Source organism: Coregonus clupeaformis, chromosome 10, assembly GCF_020615455.1.
Source record: "Coregonus clupeaformis isolate EN_2021a chromosome 10, ASM2061545v1, whole genome shotgun sequence".
NCBI lineage: Eukaryota > Metazoa > Chordata > Actinopteri > Salmoniformes > Salmonidae > Coregonus > Coregonus clupeaformis.
In genome coordinates this window covers 12,346,056-12,370,287 of record NC_059201.1, presented here as the reverse complement: position 1 = coordinate 12,370,287, position 24,232 = coordinate 12,346,056, and the positions used below count along the sequence as shown (strand labels likewise).

General features: G+C 41.1%; 1 protein-coding gene and 1 pseudogene across 1 annotated transcript in view; both read left to right on the top strand.

Annotated features, from left to right (window-relative positions):
* Nucleotides 1-1,102: 1,102 nt before the first annotated feature.
* On the top strand, nucleotides 1,103-7,871 carry LOC121575761 (annotated as a pseudogene).
* Nucleotides 7,872-12,199: 4,328 nt separating this feature from the next.
* LOC121574841 (forkhead box protein J3) overlaps nucleotides 12,200-24,232 on the top strand; it is a 116,906-nt gene continuing 104,873 nt past the window's right edge. Inside the window, exon 1 of the mRNA XM_041887467.2 lies at nucleotides 12,200-12,396. The gene's annotated coding sequence lies outside the window, so the exon portion shown is untranslated. The remainder of the gene's footprint in view (nucleotides 12,397-24,232) is intronic.

The following is a 24,232-nucleotide window of genomic DNA, read 5'->3' as shown; positions in this document are numbered from 1 at the left end:
TGACATGCAGGAGCTTGCAGGGATTCGTAGTCTTGCATGATGTCTACTTTGAGGCTTAATTAGCATTTTCGAATCTGAGAGTAAATAGAGCCGAATATATTGATAAAAGTCACCTTGTCCGAAAGAGATTTACATGGTTATCAAAACGTCACGCCAGGTTTAGCCTACACGAAACACAGCCCTTACTTTAAGTGTTTCTAAAATCCCCTATGGGAAAAATGAATGGTGGAAAAACGATTGGAACCATTTCCCTGTCTGACCGCTAGGTTTTATGGGTATTATGACAGCTCCACTGTGGCGCTCTATTGGAGAAAATGCATATTTTTCATAGTTTGTTTACTTTTCAGCCAAATAGTCATGTTCCACTCCAGTCGCTAGATGGCGGTATTAGAAGTATGTTCATGTTCTCCACGAGACAACCGGCGTAGAAGAAGAAACCCCGGAAGCACGTGGGATTAAAACAGAAAATGTTACACTAGCAGTAGTTTATTGTTTGTCAAATCAGGGGAACAGAGACAGCATTTTTAACCGTTTGAAAGAGCACATTTCTAACTAATTTAAAAGGTTCTCCCGACATAATAAGATAGCTACTCAACATGGTTCGAGCACTAAGGTACGTTAGCTAGATTTAATTGTATAAACAGTTGACTTTAGTTCAAGATCGATATAGTAGCTAGACGTTTAAACTTTGAATTGCCACAGGAGATGTCAGGATTGTAGCTCTAGTTTAGATCCCTGTATTAATATGGAGATCTTATATCGTGGATACAAGCATTTCTCTACACCCGCGCAAGAACGTCTGCTAAATATGTGTACGCGACCAATACAATTTCATTTGAATAAGATTTGATTTGGACTGGATTAAACTCAGGTAGCAGGATTGCATTGTTTATGATGACCTGGCTTGAATGTGACAATTTCTCTCTCGCTCCACTCAGAACCAAAGGCGAAGACACAGGCCCCGTGTAGCTCAGTTGGTAGTGCATGGCGCTTGCAACGCCAGGGTTGTGGGTTCGATTCCCACGGGGGGCCAGTATGAAAAATGTATGCACTCATTAACTGTAAGTCGCTCTGGATAAGAGCGTCTGCTAAATGACTAAAATGTAAGAAGAAGGAACAGTTTGACAAAGATGACCCTGAAGCATACAAGGAAATGCCTGTCCCAGATAAGGTGCAGAATGTTATGTATAGATGTTATGGAGATGCCATCAACATCTGCACAATGTTGATTGTCAACAATGCTTATATGGAGTGTGTACTTTACTTGACCAATAGTTATTGTTGCTTTAGACCAGTGGTCACCAACAGGACGGTCGCGATCGACAGGTTGATCTTCAAGGCATTCCTAGTTGACCACCAAACATTTCTGTAGAAAAGCCAACAGTAAAGGCTTGCGTTCCTTTTTGTATGTTATTCGTGTTGAGCTGTTGGAGTTAGGTGCACTGATTCAGAAGCCCTGCGCACCGGGTAGGCAAAGTGTTCCTATTTTGAACCATTTCATTTGTCTGAGAAGACACTCCGCCTGCCCGCCCGGCGGACCGGGAGACTTTACATTTTAGTCATTTAGCAGACGCTCTTATCCAGAGCGACTTACAGTTAATGAGTGCATACATTATTTGTATTATTCTCCCGTGGGAATCGAACCCACAACCCTGGCGTTGCAAACGCCATGCTCTACCAACTGAGCTACATCCCTGCCGGCCATTCCCTCCCTACCCTGGACGACGCTGGGCCAATTGTGCGCCGCCCCATGGGTCTCCCGGTCACGGCCGGCTACGACAGAGCCTGGAGATCTGTGGTAAATCGAGTTCGCATACTGTGGTGGCCAATCGGGTAGCTCAAATCACCATTCCTACAGCTTCCACAACCTCGGGCACAGCAAAGTTTGATACTAGCCTAGGTGAGATTTCACAACTTTTAAAACCATGACGTACGTAAAAATGTATGCACACATGACTGTATGTCGCTTTGGATAAAAGCGTCTGCTAAATGGCATATTATATTATTATTATTATTATGACCAGAGAGAGACTGTCAAAGAATACAGTCAAGAGCTGCTGTTTTTATGAGTGAGTTTTATTCAGCACTGTTAACACTGTTTTTATGCAACACTATTACAAAACGTAAAACACCCTACTAGATAGTCCTTCGTTTTTATTATTATTAGCAGCTTGTCCTGTGTGGCTCAGTTGGTAGAGTATGGCGCTTGCAACGCCAGGGTTGTGGGTTTGATTCCTACGGGGACCAGTATGAGAAAATGTATAATGTATGAACTCACTACTGTAAGTCGCTCTAGATAAGAGTGTCTGCTAAAATGTCAAATGTAAATGTCTATTTTAATATCTAGGAATGTTTCACTTTCTCAGGTCATAAGAACAACATGAATTTGTGCAGATGCAGTTTTGCCATCAGGTGGAAGACTGTGTCTGTCTCTGGTTAGTCTCACCGGAGGAAAGGAATGATAGAGCAGGGACAGTGAGAGACAGACCCGCTACTGCTCTCTCCCTCCCTCCGCTGAGACGAATGCCATGTTCAAAACAACTGGGAACTCGAAACGCTCCGACTTTCGACTTCAGTGTGTTCAAGACAACTGGGAACTCGGGGGAAAAAACAAGATCCAACTGGGGGAAAATGTTTTGAATGGTCATCCAACTCGGAATTCCAAGTCGGAAACTGGCATCTTTCTAGAGCTCAGACTTTCCAACCTGAAAATCACTGACGTCATAATTCCCAGCTGTCTTGAAAGCACCATGACCATCAGATGCAGGTACCATCTGTCCAGTAAAATAAAAAAGCAAATGATTTCAATTTATGCTCAGCTGTGCCTTGCAAGTGCTACACCAACTGATAAATTATGTTATCAAAGCTCCAGTTTTCAAATATAGTATGTTCTGAGAATAACAATATTGGCAGGCCAGGCATATAGCCAATGTGCTGTGGAAATGTAGGCTATTAGTTCTACTGCACAAACCTCATTGTTAAATTTTTTAAAGTCATGTAAAAAAAAAAAAAAAACAGAGCGGTAGATCTCAGCTTGCTTTTTGACTGCGAAAGTGATCTTTACTCAGAAAAGGTTGGTGACCACTGCTTTAGACCAATTTCAAGTTTCCATTCAATCTCCTTTCAATAATGTACAATCTTTTCAAAAGAGGTCCTCACAGTATACGAAGGACAAGGTCGATGAGTTCCATGATGCCAAAATCTCGGTGAGTCTATTTGCATAGTTAAACTTATTTTCTGAAATCTTTGAGCCCTATTCAGTGAGTCTTGTTGTTGTTTCTCTTTGCCACTATAGAAACTCCTGGCATGTGGACTTCAGATGGACAGTGACCAGGAAGATGGTGATGAAGAGGTGAGTCAACTGCAAGTAAACAGTATGGGTCATTATCAATAAAACATCACAATACGGTGCAGAGCGTTGGATTTTGCTGCTGGGGGGCAAGGAAACCCCCAGCTCCGCTAAAACCATTGACAACTACGTGCCGTTTTTCAAGGGATTGTTAAATAAATGTTATAATTATTTGGTTTTAATGTCATCACCTCTTGAAGAGCATAGTCAAAACTACACATTTCCGATTATTCCATTATCATCAGTTATACAGCAAGTAACTGCATGCTTTTCATGATGAGTAAACATCAATTGATAATTTATTTTCATATACGTGAGGGTAGCCTATTTATTTGACGTGTCATTTAACATGCTTCCTCAGAGATTAGGCTTTTGGAAAGCGCTTGACATCGGCAAGTCTTCGTCCAAGTTGTCAGTCGGACTACTGTCATCACCATCTAGTTCATCCCCTGAAAGTTAGCTTGTTAACTAGCCATATAAATATGTGTATGTGACCAATAACATTTGATTTGATCAGATATTAGCTAGCTAGCCAATTTGACGTGGTCCATCAATGTCTGTCAGCAGAAATTGTGATTAAACAATTAAAAACTATGTTGAAAGGGGATAATGTTAGCTAACTTCTTAAGGTAGGCCTACGTTGGTTGGAGAAAAAAGTACATTAGGTCTACTTACCACTATATTTAGCCAACTGTACAAAGTTTCTACCGGTAGCTTGCAAAGTAAACATCAGCTAACAGTACATCGGCAAATGTGCCCTTCTGCTGCTTGACAGGCAGAGCCCACAAAGGATGGGAAATTAACCTAAGCCACTCATACTTGTCAGGTATAGATCACTTTAATTGAATATTTAAAAAATTAATGGTGGCCAATATTGAGATATCGGGAGGCTACCCTGACGAATCAGAAAATACATGATCAACTGATGTTTACTGAATATGAAAAACATGTGGTTACTTGCTGTGTAACTCTGATGATAGAGCTAAATGTGAGCAACTGTTTTGCATGGAATAATCTGACATTTGTTGTCCTGACTATGCTTTTCAAGAGGTGATGATATTACAACCAAATAGTTCATATTTATTTAACAATCCCTTGAAAACGGCACGCAGTTGTCAATGGTTTTAGCGGAGCTGGGGGTCTCCCTGCCCCCCAGCAGGCAAATCGAACGCTCTGCACCTTATTGTGACGTTTTATTGATAATGACCTATGTGGGAGTGATGACGTCGCAATGGGAGTAGAACTTGAATGACTTAGCTACCCATGCAGCTATCACATTGAGCTGATGAGTATCATGTTGTTTGCAGGAGGAAGTGATGGCTCTGGACCTCTCTGACTGAGGAAGAGGAGGAGGAGGATGATATGGACAGTGATCTGGAAGGGAAGAAGGATGATGGTAATCACACAGCCCATATCAACATACTGTAACAGTTACTGTACCTACTCAGCCATTGAGCCATAATAATAATAATATGCCATTTAGCAGACGCTTTTATCCAAAGCGACTTACAGTCATGCGTGCATACATTTTTTTTTGTGTATGGGTGGTCCCGGGGATCGAACCCACTACCTTGGCGTTATAAGCGCCTTGCTCTACCAGCTGAGCTACAGAGGACCACACCCATCTTAGCTATACATTTTCCGTCATGTTTGTTTGTGCATGTGTATTTTGCTGAATAAACATTATAAATGTGGTGTCTTCTCTCCTAGATCTCCCCAATGACATGGCATGGGGAAACAGGAAGAAGATGTTCTATGACTGATTATGTGGCTGCCAGTGAGTATTTTCCATTTAGTCAATTCATACTATTGAGACCATGACCTGTATTCTACGATGATTCCCAGTGAGTTGAATTCTGAACCTGTCTGGATGATAGAGGGAATAGTTTGTTTGACTAAGGCTGTTCATCAAACAAACTATTCCCTCTATCATCCAGACAGGTTCAAAATTCAACTCACTGGGAATCATCGTAGAATACACTTCTTTGTTGTTGCAGAGGGAAAATCTCAGCAAGAGGTGGAGGCAGAGGATGAAGAGGAAGAAGCTAAGAATATTCAGAAACGATTGGCTGCCAATCTTAGTGAGGAGGACTAAGATCTAACCCTTCTTCGGGTTGTCACATTGTCAACAACTAAGTATAGATGCTTGAGCCTCTAGCTCTATCAAAGCAAAGAAACAGCATTTCACTGTTGTCCTCATTGTGTGTGTCTGTCTGTCAGTGTAGGAGTTTGCTCCCTTTAAAGGTATACTCAGCAATATGATGTAGATGGACGAAGTAAGCATTGAAGCGTGAGGGTAAACGTATCAGCTGTTTTGGTCCTGTTGCGACCATGCAGACCTATGCACATGTGCAGATACTGTGTGAGAGGGAAGTCTTGCATCTCGCTCATCGCAATATCTGAAGTGCTGCTCGTGGCAATGTCATTTCGCTGAGTCTACATCTAAGCTGGATTGGTCCCTATGTTGTCAGGTGTTTGAAGAGGTTGGGGCTGAATCATCTGAAGACTCATACTCTGATTTGGTTGAGGAGGCTGCCCTGCGCTTCTACAGAGGAGTGGAGGAGAGGCTGAAACTGAAGAGGAAGTGCAAGGACCCACAGGTTGAGGAAGGGTGAGTGTTACCCGGGTACATTTATTCAAGTTCAGAGTAGGAATGAGATGGGCAGGGCTTGATGGGAGATCTATTTCCTTGTTGCAGATTGGAGGAGGCAGGAGATGAAGAGGAGTTGGATCCAGATGCCAAGAGACTCATTACCTACAAGGTACAGTGTCTCACCCTCTGAGTATTATACTTTAAACATGTAGAAATGAGTTACACACACATTAAAGTATACAGCAGCAATTATTTATTGTACAGCTTTGCCTTCATGTACAATATGAACTTGTTTCCATGTCTCGTTTCCATACTCATTGTACAAAGCACAGTATAAGAAAACATTGTCTCCCAGTACATCAAATCATGACCTTCGGATCAGATTATTCTTGTGCTTTGTATGTAAGAGTATTATATTCCCTTCCTGGTTTAAACCATTAGTCTAGTTTGTACATGCTGGGGCCTCCCGAGTGGCGAAGTAGTCTAAGGCACTGCAGATCCAGCTTCGATCCCGGGCTGTGTCCCAGCTGGCCGCGACCGGGAGACCCATGAGGCGACGCACAATTGGCCCAGCGTCGTCCGGGTTAGGGGAGGGTTTGGCCGGCCGGGATGACCTTGTCCCATTGCGCTCTAGCGACTCCTGTGGTGGGCCGGGCGCATGCACGCTGACACGGTCACCAGTTGTACGGCGTATCCTCCGCCACATTGGTGCGTCTGGCTTCCGGGTTAAGCGAGCAGTGTGTCAAGAAGCAGTGCAGCTTGGCAGGGTCGTGTTTCGGAGAACGCCTGGCTCTCGACCTTCTACCGAGTCCGCACAGGAGTTGCAGCGATGGGACAAGACTGTAAGAGATGTGGATATCATGAAAAAGGGCTAAAACATTTTTTTATTAACATTTGTACATGCTGCTCGTTCCTTTCTGCAGATGGTCAAGAACAAAGGGCTTACATCGAAGAGGAAGAAGATTGACCGCAATCCCAGAGTCAAACACAGAGAGAAGTTCAGACGAACCAAGATCCGCAGAAAGGGACAGGTTTGTAGACTACTTTTGAAACTTGAAGTTGCAGTGTATAAAATGTATACAAATCCAATGTATGATTTATAAGTGCTTCGCAGGCATTACTTACACCTCCTGCAGGCACATCTTTCAGGACCTCTGAGGGGTATACTACAAAGCAGAACCAATGAGTTAGTCAGCTTACTTTGATAAACAACCAGAAATAACTGTTGATTTTCTGATTCATTTAGAAAGATTAACTTAGATTTGTGTGTTTGGTTGTTGAGTTAATTAGCCCATTTCAAGCTTAGTTATTTCAGAATATTGAGGGAAGTTATCTGGCTAACTCCTTGATCCTGCTTTGTAGTATATACTCCTCTGCTGTATGCTGATATGATATACAGTATTTGATAGGAAAATTGACGACTTGTATAATTAAACTAGTGTCAATTATGGGTCAAATTTAAAAAACACTTGTTGGAATTCAAACTTCTCTACATTAAAATCTTGAATGTATTCCAGGTTCATGAAGTCCATTGTGAGGAGACAAGATGCTGTCTGGTATTCGTGTTGGAGTTAGTGTCCAACTCAACCGTTTCCACACAATTGAAAGTAAATTACGCTATCACTGATAGCTGTTTGCGGTGTCATGCCTTTAAGGAAAACTGTTGCCAGTTCCCTGTGGACTGGAGAAGATTTGTGATTTATCCAGCACATAAAATGTAATGCCAACATACAGTTTAGGTTTAATGTCCCGAGTCAGTTACTTTACTGATGTGCTGTCTGTCATTACTCTGAAAATCTGCTTTGTTGTACTCAAACTGCTATAAGGTTGTTCTTAAGTCAAACAACGTGGTCCTCTGTAGCTCAATTGGTAGAGCATGGCACTTGTAATGCCAAGGTAGTGGGTTCGATCCCCGGGACCACCCATACGTAAAAATGTATGCACAAATGACTGTAAGTCGCTTTGGATAAAAGCGTCTGCTAAATGGCATATTATTATATTATAAACATTGGTTGGCATTCTCATTCCACAACCAATATGTTGTAATCTGCCTCCTGACATAAGATGGTATGACACTTATAAAGTTAAGATGCTCAAGGATTGTTTTGCTGTGGTTATGTAAATAAGGCAGACAGTGTGTACTGAAACCTACTTATGCATGCCTCCTGAGGTGATCAGCACCACATTGCGCTCAGCGATGACATCCGTTTACAAAACAAAAATGATATTGAAAAGGAATGTGAAACCTAACATGCATAGTGTGTAATTTGTGGGACAAATGTCGGAGTAAGATGTGGGAGGAGATGAGCCATAGTTTTCAGTTACTTTTTTAAAGTTTTGGTAGGAATAGGATACTTGTGACCTTGAAACACTTTTGAGGGGACGAATAGTAGTCACTGGTTGATTATTTGACTGGTTGGCATATAGGCTAAGTATGTTAAACTCACTTTTGTGTACTAGCTACAACTACACCTAAGATCATTCGGCTCGTGTTGCAGTTGTCAGTGAATTAGCTTAATATTTCAATTAATCTTTTTAATTAATATAAACATTACTTACTTTTAAAGACACCGAGGGAAAGAAGTCTGATGATTGAGAAGTAGTGGTCGACTTCCTGATGCTGTCTGGCGTGACGTCTTCTTCTATGATCTATTCCGCTGCAATGTAAACAACTCAGAACTATGTCGCCATCTAACGTCGTGGAGGTTGAATTGTCAGATGACTTTTCCTTACAACAACCAAATAAATGTAGGCGCTAGCCGATACATTGTGTCAGTTATTTATCACACTTAAACAATTTTGGCAGATATAATAATAACCCATGCAGTGATTGAGCTGCCTTTATCTAGATACTGAACCTACAGTGCAAGCAAACGTCCATGAAGGTCCAGACCTCTTGGCAGAGGCCGTAATAAGCCTCAGTAGGAAGGCTACACCAATAAGGCAAACATCAGACAAAAGCCTGAGAGACTGCAGAATCACCCCACCGCTGCCAGCAATGAAGTGATAGCTGGAGCTAGGCTGAAACCAGCGACAGGACAAGTGCACTACCTACAAGTCCAAATCTCTTGGCAGAGGCTGTAGTCCTCTTTCATATAGCACACACAAACCTGGGTGAGAACAGGGGCACACTTCAATCAAAGGCCTGAGAATGTAGAGATTGGCATGGGCCCTCAAAAGGTTCTACAGCTGCACAATTTAGAGAATCTTGACTGGCTGCATCACCGCTTGGTATGGCAACTGCTTGGCATCCAACCATAAGGCGCTACAGAGGGTAGTGCGTATGGCCCAGTACATCACTGGGGCCAAGCTCCCTGCCATCCAAGACCTCTATACCAGGCGGTGTCAGAGGAAGGCCCTAAAATTCCAACCACACAAGTCATAGAATGTTCTCTCTGCTACCGACATGTCTAGGACCAAAAGACTGCTGAACAGCTTCTACCCCCAAGCCATAAGACTGGTGAACAGTTAATCAAATGGCTACCGTGACTATTTGCATTGACCCCCATTTTATTTGCACTGACTCTCTTGCACCGGCTTTATGAACACTCACTGGACTCTACCCACACACGTACTACACTGACACTCCAACACACACACACACACACGCATATTGATGCCACACACACACACACTTACACAAAGACACACTTTCACACTCTTCACAAACGCTGCTGCTACTCTGTTTATGATCTATCCTGATTGCCTAGTCACTTTTACCCCTACCTACACGTACATAATACCTAAATTACCTCAAATACCTCGTACCCCTGCGCATTGACTAGGTACGGTACTCCTTGTTTATAGTCTTGTTATTATTTCCTTTTCAATTTTTTGCTAAGTTTTCTACACATTAACCTGAAGTGATACAAATGTCAACTGAACAATAACACAGTGACCAACTGCTGTATTGACAGCGTGGTATCTACAGTTGAAATCTTAGATTTGCATACGCCTTAGCCAAATACATTTAAACTCAGTTTTTCACAATTCCTGACATTTGATCTTAGTAAAAAATCTGTCTTAGGTCAGTTAGGATCACCACTTTATTTTAAGAATGTGAAATGTCAGAATAATAGTTGAGAGAATGATTTATTTCAGCTTTTATTTCTTTCATCACATTCCCAGTGGGTCAGAAGTTTACTTACACTCAATTAGTATTTGGTAGCATTGCCTTTAAATTGTTTAACTTGGGTCAAACGTTTCAGGTAGTCTTCCACAAGCTTCCCACAATAAGTTGGGTGAATTTTGGCCCATTCCTCCTGACAGAGCTGTTGTAACTGAGTCAGGTTTGTAGGCCTCCTTGCTCGCACATGCTTTTCAATTCTGCCCACATATTTTCTATAGGATTGACGTCAGGGCTTTGTGATGGCCACTCCAATACTTTGACTTTGTTGTCCTTAAGCCATTTTGCCACAACTTTGGAAGTATGCTTGGGGTCATTGTCCATTTGGAAGACCATTTGCGACCAAGCTTTAACTTCCTGACTGATATCTTGAGATGTTGCTTCAATATATCCACATAATTTTCCTTCCTCATGATGCCATCTATTTTGTGAAGTGCACCAGTCCTTCCTGCAGCAAAGCACCCCCACAGCATGATGCTGCCACCCCCGTGCTTCACGGTTGGGATGGTGTTCTTCGGCTTGCAAGCTATCCCCTTTTTCCTCCAAACATAACGATGGTCATTATGGCCAAACAGTTCTATTTTTGTTTCATCAGACCAGAGGACATTTCTCCAAAAAGTACAATCTTTGTCCCCATGTGCAGTTGCAAACCGTAGTCTGGCTTTTTTATGGCGGTTTTGGAGCAGTGGCTTCTTCCTTGCTGAGCGGCCTTTCAGGTTATGTCGATATAGGACTCGTTTTACTTTGGATATAGATACTTTTGTACCGGTTTCCTCCAGCATCTTCACAAGGTCATTTGCTGTTGTTCTGGGATTTATTTGCACTTTTCGCACCAAAGTACGTTCATCTCTAGGAGTCAGAACGCGTCTCTTTCCTGAGCGGTATGACGGCTGCGTGGTCCCATGGTGTTTATACTTGCGTACTATTGTTTGTACAGATGAACATGGTACCTTCAGGCGTTTGGAAATTGCTCCCAAGGATGAACCAGACTTGTGGAGGTCTACAAATTTTTTTTCTGAGGTCTTGGCTGATTACTTTTGATTTTCCCATGATGTCAAGCAAAGATGCACTGAGTTTGAAGGTACACCTTGAAATACATCCACAGGATACCTCCAATTGACTCAAATGATGTCAATTAGCCTATCAGAAGCTTCTAAAGCCATGACATCATTTTCTGGAATTTTCCAAGCTGTTTAAAGGCACAGTCAATTTAGTGTATGTAGACTTCTGAACCACTGGAATTGTGATACAGTGAATTATAAGTGAAATAATCTGTCTGTAAACAATTGTTGGAAAAATTACTTGTGTCATGCACAAAGTAGATGTCCTAACCGACTTGCCAAAACTATAGTTTGTTAACAAGACATTTGTGGAGTGGTTGAAAAACAAGTTTTAATGACTCCAATCTAAGTGTATGTAAACTTCCGACTTCAACTGTATCTCTCCATATTTGGCTATGGCTACATTCAACCCACAATGTAATTGTAGATAATTTGCTTATTCCCATCACATATTTGGACAGGAGGAAATATGATTGGCAAATTGTTTGCGTGAAGCATTTTCAATGAGAACCCCCTGGAGGCTCTGTTTCCCAAACAAAAACTGTATGAGGAAGCTGAAATGATACTGTACTAGTAGTGATCAGACGTTTTTGAGTCCAGCAAAGTATGAATTGACCAAAAATGTCAATACATGTCTCATAACATTAACATTATTAAGATGATGCTCCATGTAGATGACTAGATGCTTCTAACAACAGTGTAATAGATCTGAAGTCAAGGAAATAGTCAAATTAATAATTCAAAATTACCTCTAGTTGTACTGTCGTAACTCCTGTACTAAGATTATGAATAGCTAATAACACATTAATCGTATTATTTATTTTGTTGTTTATTATGATTGAGTAAATATGTGTTGTTTTATTATTATTGTTTTTGTTGTTGTTGTTTTATTAAAGTAGTTGTGGCAGAGAGAGCGAGAGGGAGGACAGGGAGGGGACTAGTTTTTGTGGCTGTGTAAATCGTAGAGTGCAGTAATATAGCCAGTGCAGTTTGTAATCTGTATCGTTCTCTGAATTGTGTTGGAAGTAGTTCCGGGTATTTTTGTGTAGCTAATGACAGTGTCCCGGATGTTGGTTGTCGAGAGAAAGGCGAACGGGAAAAGGCGGAGAAGCCAAAGAGGGACGCCACGGGCACATCGGTGAGGGCACAACGGGTCTTACCTAGGACAAACGCCAAGAGTATAGGCACCTGAGGGACTTGGTGGAAGAGGAGTGGGCCGTTACTTCAACACTGCCCTGGACAAAGGCAACGACCTGATATACCCAGGGTAAGTGAGCTGTAAAACATGGGAATGGAAGTTGAACTGAGGCCCATGAAATGGACGACTTTCATGGGGGAGTGAGCTGCACTGAAGTTCTGGGGATTGAGTTCAGAAATCAGGGCCTCTTGTCAGTTTTCTTTTTGCTGGGACGGAGCCTATGGGGACGTCATTAATAATGATCCATGTAGGTCGTTGCCAATTAACTAACGTGATAGCATGGTTCATCATATTAGCTACGTTAGCTAGCTATAACTCTCGAGCTTGACAGCTATCTATCTAGCGAACGTTAGCTAGCTAGCACCACTGATAACTGAGCAACTTTGACAGCTAGCATTCGTCTTCCATATCTTTAACTAGCCAGTTCGCTAGGTACCAACCCATGTTGTAAAGAAAACCGACCTTCCTTTGACAAGGTGTGTTGCTAGCTATAATGTTAGCCAGCTGTTTACCTTAGCTACTGTAACGTTAAGTGGCTAACGTTAACTAATTTGGGAATATTTAGGTTAGTCCAAACTCACTGAGCGCACGCTCTGTCGTTAGCTAGTTCGAGCTAGTTAGCTTGACTGGTTGGTCAATTTGGTCCCTCAATCCAAATCAGCTGTTAGAATGCGGTTCGTCGTCTGATTGTGGGATTTCCCCATATATCGATGGTAGCTAGTCTAAAACAATCAATTTGATGTCTAATAAAAAACGAATGCATTGGCAAAATGTCACTGGCTAGTTTGGCTACTAAGAATCAAGAAAGCACTTGAGGGCAAGGCTGTGTTGATTGAGGTTATAGTATTTGACTTGCACAATTTCGAAAACAGTCCAACAAAGATAGATCAGATCTGGCTTGTGTTCTTAATCACCCGTTCTTTTAATAGCAGCTACAGTGTGCTGTCTGCATGCACATGCAGCCCTGAAACTGCTGTTCAAGTTTTGATAACACTCCTGGCAGTTTTTTCTGTGTGCAATGACTTGAGTAAGCCTTTGGTTCCATTTGACTTTAGTCACAGCGTCCTATTCCCCGAAGTACAGTTTTTTTACTGAGCAAAAATGGGGAGGGCTTTTCAAATGTGGATGACAAGACAACCATCATGTAATGTGCCTTCAAAGTTCTGTTACTCAGTCTCTCTGTCTCGGTCTCTCCCACTCTCTCTCAATTCAATTCAGTACACTTTATTGACATGGCAAGTTAAATTACTTATTGTCAAAGTATACATATAACAAAAAATGGTGGCACCAACAGCAATAAGGCATTAATAGCAGTAGTGGAAATGGGATTACCATGAACCATTACCATTGATCTCTCTGTCTCTCTCTTCTTTCTCTCAATTCAATTGAAATGGGCTTTATTTGTATGGGAAACATCCAAGTGAAATGAACAAGTGAGGAGAAACAAAAAATAACATAAACAAAAAACATAACAATGTTTCTCAATATGCGACCTACCGTGCTCCACACTCATGCTCCGAGTGCATTCACCCGACCAAGTTCTCTTGAGTACGTTCTTGTGAGGACGAGAGTGTGGAGAATGCATAAAACAATACATTTGAGAAGCACTCGCACTCCCCATACCTCACGCTTCACCTCCCCATTCACTGAACCTTCTTCCAGCCAGGACAATGGCAACAACAGACGAAACAAGATGTACACAAAGCAAACATTTTACTTCATAATTATCAGCTAGATATGTGAATCGTAATAATCTAGCTAGTTAAACAGGGAAAAATGACCTAAAACAAATGTTATGCAAGGTAGATGTACGTTTTTCGTGGGTAGCTACCAATTCTTCGTGGCTAGCTAGCTAGCCAGTTAGCCCTATTGATTTACCCATTCACTGAACCGTCTTCCAGCCAGGACAACAATGGCAATAGAGGCAAAACAAGATATACACAAAGCAACTGTTTTACTTCATAACTATCAGCTAGCTATATGTGAATCATACTAATGTAGCTTACCAGATAGTTTTTACATGCAAAAATGAATATTATGCAAGATGGATATAAATTCTTTGTGGGTAGCTAACTAGCAATTCTTCGTGGCTAGCTAACAGTACTAGTAGCTAGCCAGTTAGCCCATTGACTTATTATGGGCTAGCGATCCACAGTACGTAGGCAGGTAAACATGCCAAAATTAACACAGCATGTATTTATTAACGTATCAAGATAAAATATTGTAGTCAGGCAACAACATATGAGATGTGAATAGGCAACATTTATTCCAATGTCGGAGTGTCTTTTTTTTTCTTTGCTTCAGCTCAAATAATGTCTTCCATTGATTTCAAGAAATTTAGAAAAAAAAATTACGTGGTTGCGTCATATTTCCTTGCATACTTTCCAATGAAGCTTGCATCAATGCATGCTTCAAAATATGCAAACGGAGTACGCATTTAAGAAATGCCCTCCATGCTCTGTTTCGCATATATTGATTTGGACTCATACTCCGACCCTACCGTACTCCAATTTGTGTGCTCGGCGCACATTAGTAAGCATTTTTGAGAAACACCTGTTGTTTCAAAAGGATAAAGACATTTCAAATGTTAATTATCAGCTATGTGTTTTTAACAATGTGCAAATAGTTATTGTACGAATAGTAGGGGAAAGATAAGTAAACAGAGAAATATTGGTTGTATTTACCATAGGGCTGACCCCATTTAGTCGATTGGTCGATAGGCTGTTGGTGGACTAAGATTTTTATTTTTTTATTAGAGCAGTGGCAAATATATAATACAAAGATTATGGCACACGAGACACATGTCTGATTCACGCCTGTCTGAGTGGACTAATCCATTGTGGAGGCTGCAGAGATGGCACACCTGTATCACCAGCAGTACATTTACTGTTAATTCCCATCATTTCTAATCTACAATGCTTGTTTGGTTACAGTAATTTCTGTTAATGCATCCAATATATTATTATTACAGTCTTACTGTTGTCATTGTAGGAGTGGACATGTTGTGGTCCTCTGTAGCTCAATTGGTAGAGCATGGCGCTCGATCCCCGGGTCCACCCATACGTAAAAATGTATGCACATGAATGTAAGTCGCTTTGGATAAAAGCGTCTGCTAAATGGCTTATTATTATTATTTGTTTGCAGAGCGCACAACCCAGGCTACACTGGTGAGAAGTTTTGGTTTATTTTAATCCATTTACGAGTTGTCAATTTATTAATTGTCTTTTGTTTTGGAGCGCTTATGTCAATCTTGAGTAAGGACACTCACCTGATTACGCATATAAAAATAGGGCTAGTCTACCTGGCCTGTGTGTAAATGTTGGCCTTTAAGTGTGCCCATTTGGGGATCTGATACTATAACTCGCCATCACTGTGGAGCTTCTCAAATCAATTTTTTCTTTGTCTCTTTTTACATCCATTGAGAATGACAATAGTTCCTCAAAGTAGCTCATTTGAAAAATATTTTCAGCTCTCTCCCTTTTGATTACAACTCTGCATGAAAGCGGGAAAAGTCATGCTCTGATCCAGTGGAAACATCATAAAATAGGCCTACCTGATCACTTCTTATCCCTTGTGCAAAATAGCCTACAGCTGTGTCTGTCCAGAGCTCACTGGCACTGGAAACTCTGAGGACCCAGAATATTTTATACAATGTAGCAAGTTTGCTAGCATGAGCTTAAAGTTGATACAATAGTTGATACAATGTTTCAAGTTCCTTGCAGACAGGCCATGTGTAGCGAATGTGATTTATAAGAAGGAAAAAAAAATCTCCCCCCTCCTGCTGGCTGCAATGTTTTTATTTGTTGGCTTTATGTAGGCCGTTTTTTCTTATTGGCAATGGCAATAGAAGTTACTTTTATATTTGTATAATTTTCATTTAGAATTTTGATTAACCACATGACATTGATTTTGAGATATGAAGACTTTATTATAAATGAAATTAAACTGTTCCATGAAAATGTGCATATGAAAATCATAACTGGCATGCAGATCAGTAGAAATGGTAGGATAACATGGCACTCCAAATGGAAAAAGGTTGCTGACCGCTGGTGTAGCCTATTACCGCAACTTCAGGAGTATAACACAGAATCTGCGAAGGCCAGCAGCAGCCGGGGGGGTCGGGAACGGGTTTTTTTCTTCTGGTTAGGCTATATTGATCTGTCTCCCTCTTTAGAAATGTGTGTCTTCATTTTTGATCGCAGTGCTTAAAGCATCAGACAAGCTCAGTAGCCTACTTATAGTTGATTTTATTAAAACATTGGGTGTGTCTATACATTTTTAAATGTTGACCAATTGATTGGTCGAAAGAACAGATTACTCTTGGTCGACCAAGATTTATTTGTCGGGGACAGCTCTAATTTACAGTCTTGTTTGTGCTCTACTGGTTGCCCTGTTTTCTTGGCAATGGATCACAAATCTATGGATCACAAATCTTGCTGCTGTGATTGCACATTGCGGTATTTCGCCTAACAGATATGAGAGTTTATCAATGTTTTGTTTTCAAATTCTTTGTGGGTCTGTGCGATTTGTGGGAAATATGTGTCTCTAATATGGTCATACCTTTGGCAGGAGGTAAGAAAGTGCAACTCAATTTCCACCTAATTTTGTGGGAAGTGGGCTCTCTCTCTCTCTCTCTCTCTCTCTCTCTGTCTCTCTGTCTCTCTGTCTCTCTGTCTCTCTGTCTCTCTGTCTCTCTGTCTCTCTGTCTCTCTGTCTCTCTGTCTCTCTCTCTGTCTGTGTGTGTGTATTGTATGGTGGCCATCAGAGAGCCTATCTCTACTATAGAAAGAAAGGTTTTCTTTATTGATCCCGGTTTCCCTTTGAGAACAATATTGTACTATCCTTTCCATTATCCTTAAATACTGTCTACAGTTTCTGAGTCTTGAGGACAGGAATGAGTCTGCTTTTAGGATGTAACCTAATCTGTTTTCATAGTGATAAGTGGATTAATCCGCTTTTATTATATTTATTAGACTGTGGCATCCCCAACTTACCATTAGGTGCACACAACATGCTGATAGAATTTTAAAATGTGAATTTCTCACTTGATGTGCTTTGAAAGAAATGCATGAACGGTGAAGGAGTTGTTTCTGGATCACTGGATAGTAGAGGGAGAGAGAGTGCGGAGTGATGCAGTATTGTTGCGGCTGTGGGCACTGAACCGTTCTCTGAGCATTGTGAAATTAGCCCATCAGTCAGTGCATCAAATACTTCACCTTTATGCTATTGAGGATTTTCATATCCCTTATCTATGCAAATGTCTGGATCATGTAGCTTAGACATTTTGAACAGTATTGGCTACAATGTTTGTATCTGCATGAAATTAGACAACTCTTAGATGCTCTGTGTAGTTGGCCCTGTGTAATTCAGTTTATCCACTTGTAATTTTAAGGATTTTACCTTTCTACAATAATGTAGGCCTAATCTTTACAGACCTGGGTTCGATCCCAGACTGTGTCACAACCGGCCGTGATCGGGAGTCCCATAGGGTGGCGCACAATTGGCGCAGCGTCGTCCGGGTTAGGGGAGGGTTTGGCCGGGGGGGCTTTACAAATAGGCTGTCATTGTAAATAAGAATTTGTTCTTAACTGACTTGCCTAGTTAAATAAAATAAAAAACATATGTATATTTAAAAAAATAACCTCGAGCAGGGATAAATGCACATAATGGCAGTTGAGGAAGTAGAGACACAGCATCTGCTTGTTCGGTCTGTCTGTAACCATTTCCATTCAAGGATGTTTCTAGTTTTAATGTCACGTGCACAAGTACAGTGAAATGCCTTTCTTGCAAGCGATAAACCCAACAATGCAGTAATCAATATCAGTGTAGTACAAAAAATAACATAAGGTAGAACAAAAACACACACACAAAAATAAAAATAAAGGATGTGCTGCATTTTGAGGAGGTGAGGCACAACTGAATTTACCTGGAAACCACAAGCACCATGCAGTGAAATCCACTAAACATAAGCATTCCACAAATAAAACCATCACATTGAAAGGGGTTATATCACCCACCCACTTAGCACATTTTGTGTTATTGACTGAAAGATTCCATTCCTCACAAACTAGATTGGCAAGTTTTCTTGTGATTAGGGAGGGGAATATCTATGCAGTGTGCTGATGGTTTAGGGTAATGCTTCAGATGTACCCTCACAAGGATCATGCTTGAGGCTGCCTTCTGTCTTTTCAGAGCCCTGTGTTGAAGACCTGCATTTCCCCTCGATTTTGAGATATTCTTTGTGCAGCGTTGATTGAGGTTTCAGCCTGCATTTGTGAAGCGAAGCCATTATCCAGCTGTGCCTAACAGTGGTGCCACAAACATCTGTTCTGACATTTCTTGAATGAAACAAAATACATTTTTCTGCCAACTGTGGAGCTTGTTCAGTGGCTTAAGGTATTCATTTTATCTACCTGGAGGTACTGTATTTCACAGGTTTTGCATTTCATAAAATTGTGATATCCCACTATTGAATATTGTGGTCTTTCTTTAATAAGCATAATTGGATAACGACACCATTATGGAGAGGTGGGTAGAGTCTCCAAACTGACAAAGCCGACCTAAGAGCCGGTCTCTCACCTTTCACATACCAGCAGCTCATTTGGAATTCAGCTGTGGCCCTGTGCCTAGCCCCCTCTCAATGATAGGCTTTTTAATTTCTGCCCTTTATTGAAGTGATTATTCAAATGAAGTGTGTGAGACGCAGTTATCAGACTGCTGGTGGTAGCTGAGCCCCAGGCCAGGCAGGCTGAATGTACCAGTACGATGCTGCTCAGGGATCGGACAGACTGAGCCCAACAGGTAGGCTATCCACAGACAAGCCCAAGCAGTCAGACGCCAAAATATAAGCCATCACCATCCTATAATATGTTATAGGCTGGGCTGTTCTTTTAGTGACTGGTGACTGACAGCAGTAGTACAAGTATAGAGGGCAGTAGACTGTCTTCAGTCGACTTGAAATATGGTGGTGTGGTGTCCTTATTGATTTATCATGTTTTTATTTATATAACACATGGCCTATGCTTCTATTTGATCCCAGAGTCATGTTTACCTGAAAATACCTCCTTTTGTCCCGGCTTTGCGTGTCATTCCTCTACTACAAGACTCTTCTCCCCTGTGGATTGGGTGGGCACAAACACGCTCCTCTGTTCGTTGTTACTATGATGGCGACTGTTGGAGGGAGGGAGGCAGGCTGGCTGTCTGAACAAGCTCAGGCCTAACTGACTGTGAACGGTTTGTTTGAAATCTCTCCCATGTTCTGTTCTAATCCAGTATGAAGTTTGTGCTCCTGGTTTCAGTGTTCGTAAAATGGGACTAGCTCAGTCTTCATTAGCATCGCTGTGCATCACTAGAATGCAGATTAGCTATGAAGCCATTCATGTAATGGAAATGCCTCCCTGATTCCAATTTGAATCTTGTTTGCAGTCATATTGTGTGAGCCCACTTCTCCATGTTAAAGAATCTCTTTATGTGAGAGATCAGAGGGGGATAATTGCACTTAAGTGAACCTAATTTAGTGCTGGCCGGCACAATTACAGTAACTGCAGTTCCAGGCGTTTTCGGGGGGCCTGCTGCAGCTGTCATTTGAACGCTCTGAAGCAGTGATATCAAATGGTGAATAGATTGACATTGGCAGAGCATTATGGGAAACGGCAGTTTCTAGGGTGGATTTGAATGAGTTTTTGCAGGTTTTACTCTGCTGTTTTGATCTAAGGAAAGTCATAATAAAAAAATTACAATTAGAAACGCATTATTTTAGTAATTATTAAAAATGTAGTCTCAAGGTGCTGTAAGGTGAAAGAAAGCCTGTGCTTTTTTTCTTCAGGCAAAACCCCCAGTGCTTGTGGGAGATGTTTTATCATTAATGTTATTCAGGAGCCAAATTTTGAGTTTTGCTCAGCTGGGCTCTTTAATCTATTTTTGCTTTAAATTAATGAATTTTTAAAGAGCCCCTCGCTGGAACGGGTGGATGTGGGAATGCAGCATTGGTTCAGAGTTTTCAAAAGACCCCCCTCCTCACGGGATGGAGAGAGAGTTTACTGAAGCACTACACTTTTTATTGATCTAGCAATACACTGCCTAACTCTCAGTCGCTCCCTCTCAAAATAAACTAGGCTGAATAGACGCTATAGGTCTGTAAAATTTGGGCAGAAATGTGTGTGATGTTTAATTCATCTGCTTGCCCAGAATAATCGAAACATTTGTTCATATACACATTAAAATAAAATGAAATAATTGTGCCTATGGTGCCAGGCCTCGAATTTCCTGGTGGCATCGACGGCCATGCTCCCTTGTGTGGCTGTAAGGCCCCAAAAAAATTAATGCGCGTTGCGCCCTTGGGCTGGATATAATCATTATAATTTGCTTCTCCCGGCTGCCAATCACTGTGCTCTGAAGCACCTCTCACTCACATGGATCTCTCAGATATCTCAATTCTAGCCAATGCCCGTCATGTGATTTGTCCTTATTGAGTTCTGAGGCGCACTTTGAAGATTACATTTGAGTCATTTAGCAGACTATCTTATCCAGAGCAATTAAGGTTAAGTGCCTTGCTCAAGGGCACAATAACATTTTCTCGCTAGTCAGCTCGGGGATTCGAACCAGATACCTTTTGGTTACTGGCCCAACTCTCTTAACTGCTAGGCTACCTGGCAAGAACTGTCCACATTTACTTTTCCTCAGCCAACAAGACAAGTAACGAACAGCTAAATCACTAGCTTATGTCAATCTACTATCCCCCATTAGTAGAGAAGTTTACCCATTCTATTGGTCAGCTTGTTGTTCTGTGCATGAAATAAATATTCCAAACAGACTCCGGGACAGTTGTGGGACAATAGATCCTAAATTCATGCAACCAGTGATATGCGCAGCAATGCCCACACGGCAGTAGGCTACACGCGCGAATGTTCCAAAATTCAATTATTGGGAAAACACAGTTCTCAAAAGCACATGCGAGAGGTTTCGTGTGACATAGATGGAAACTGTTCTGGATTTTGTCAGAGGCCCTTTATCTACTTCCCCATAGCCAGATGAACTAGTGGAGACCATTTTTATGTCTGTCTAGTATGAAGGAAGTTAGTGGTAGTTTCACGAGCCAATGCTAACTAGCGTTAATGTAATGACGAAGTCTATGGGTATCTGTTAGCATGGAAATTGCAGTCTGGAATGATTTAGTCATTAACGACGCAAAACGATTATATCAGGTATCGCAATATTTGGAGTAGCATATCATAGAAGAGGTCTTCACAAATATCGCCCAACCCTAGTACCCTTTGTCCTTGAGCTGTGATCGCTTATTACAGCACCTGAATATTCTTCTTTGCTTTTTTGTCTTAGGCTCAGTAGAAACAATTGATATGCCTATACGATTTACAAGAGACTTGTGAGCTGTGTGCTCAATGCTGGCAAAGGATTTTTCTAAACTTACACAGCTTAAGTAATGATAATGGAGCTCTCATCATACTATTTAGTATCCATTTTAATTAGTGGCTAGCGAATGCAAATTTCATTTCCCAAGTTAAATGGCTTAACTTGCTAAAGATGGCCTTCTGAGGGGGATCTTCATTCCAAAACAAAGTTGTAGCCAAGTCAGTTGCTGGGAGAATTAATAACACAATGACCATCGAGGTGTGTTTTGTGTGTGTGCACTAGAGGTTGTGTGCCTGTCAGGGTTTCCATTAGGAAAATTTGGCGCCGGACAACGTGATCAGCAAGATTTTAATTTACCGGACATCCATATGCATTGGGTGCGTAACGCATTAAGGTGTCCACCCACGGTGCTCAAAATCATATGTCAATTATTGTAATTCATCTTAACAGAATAGAAATTAGCCTGTGAAGTTGTGATTAAATGAAGTAGAACGATGTTCTTATACCAACATGACAGGTTTTATTGAAAAGCAAAACATGGCCCGTTGCGTCTTCATCCCTGCTATAAATCATAAGTTAATATCATTTAAAAAAGAAGAAAAACATTTAGCCTAGAAGAACAAGTCGCCCTACACAGTAATAAAACACAACTTCAAAATATATTTGTGTAATATAATTTGGGAACAACCTGTCCTATAGGCTATTTGTATGAACATTTTAATTAATTAATAAAACACAGCTGTTTTCAAATGCAATCTAGGCCTCTGTAACTTAGTTTAGCCTAGGCATAAACATTTCAATTAGGTCTAATAAATAACAAAACATCACTACAAACACCAGGGCCGGCCTGTCATGGCTAGAAGTGTTCCAGCTTTTGTCAAATTTCGTAGCGGCTTAGGAGAACTTACGCAGCAGGTTAGGATATTTGATACTCCGCTACTGGCAAGATGGCGCCGACAGATAGGGCAGCTCTGCTTCTAGCTCCTAAGCAACTTTGCAGTATTTTTTTTGTGTGGGTTATTTTATTACGTTATTAGCCCAGATTTATTTTTATTATTACATACAGACAGATTTTTTTTACAAGCATTCCGTTACACCCGCAATAACATCTGCTAAATATGTGTATGTGACCCAATAAAATTTGATTTGATTTAGGTTAGGGTTAGCTAAAATGCTAAAAGAAATCTACTTTTGACATTAATTTGACAAAAGCTGTATCCCTTCTAGCCATGACTGTGCCAGCCCGCACCATTCCCCATTCCAGCTGCGATTCAGCCCCACAGCAGTGGAAAGAGGACACTCTAGGCGTCCACAAAATGAAAAAATTATAAAACTGATGTTGGACAATCAAATTTGATATGTAAATAAACAAAATTCTGTTAAGGCTGGTTCATTGAGAGAGAGCTTATTTTACAATGTTCCTGTGAAATGAGGCCCGCGCCATGCATTTATGAAAGCACTTGTTTCTAAAGCTAAAATTATATATTTTTTATAGTTCTACTGGATGATGTTAATAAATGTTATGTTCATTGTAATTCAAACTATTGTGGGGTCGTGTGTCGTGCGATATACGTGACTTAATGATAACTGTTTGCTATTATAGGCAGTTGGCTGCCTAGTGATTGCAGCATTGTAACTCTCCGATGTGAATAGTTGGCAACGGTGTTTTGTTTCCAAGTGCTACAGACTAGGCTCAACTGAAATGCACCAATTGCACATGATACACATCATTACTCTACTCAAGTTTATCAATCCATTCCAAATATTTATAATATACATGACACTGGCGACATGTTATTTGTTACTTTTATTTTGTTTTATTTTATATTGTATTTTTTAGTGATTTTTTTTTTTGGGGGGGGAGGTTTCTTTCTTAAAACTGCATTGTTGGTTAAGGGCTTGTAAGTAAGCATTTCACTGTAAGGTCTACACCTGTTGTATTCGGCACATGTGACAAATAAAATTTGATTTGATCTTACTTAAGGCGTCAGCAGAACTTCTAGGACCGGGCCTGACGAACACAATTTGCCTCTAATTTACTTGCGTTTGCGTTGGACCTTGGCTTGCTCAAAGTTAGCCACTGCTGTTGGGACGTCAAACCTGTCCAACTCCTTGGAGCAGCTTGCGATGCGCATCAGCCTCGTTACTTTGTCCTCAAGAAGGCGCGATCTTGAGGCAGTCTTTACTCTGTTTTGGAGAAAAAATCCCCTCTCGGCGGGCACACTGGAGACAGGGAAAATCAACACAATCTTCGCCAATTTTGCCCAGTCGAGGTTCACTTATGAGGACCTCGCATCTTTTGCGTGAATAAAAATAGAAACCCACACCACTAATTTCCCAGCAGTCTTGAGGATTTATTAGCCTATGAAGTATATTTGCGATTGAAGTTGGAGCACATCGACTGGTATTTCCATCAATGAATTAAAAAGCATTATTTAGCAATGGAGTTTTTTTGGGGGGGGCAATTTGGCCGGTTTTTGGGGGAGCATTTGTGTGTGTTTATACTGCCAGCCTCTTCTGTTTCGTGAGGAAAAGC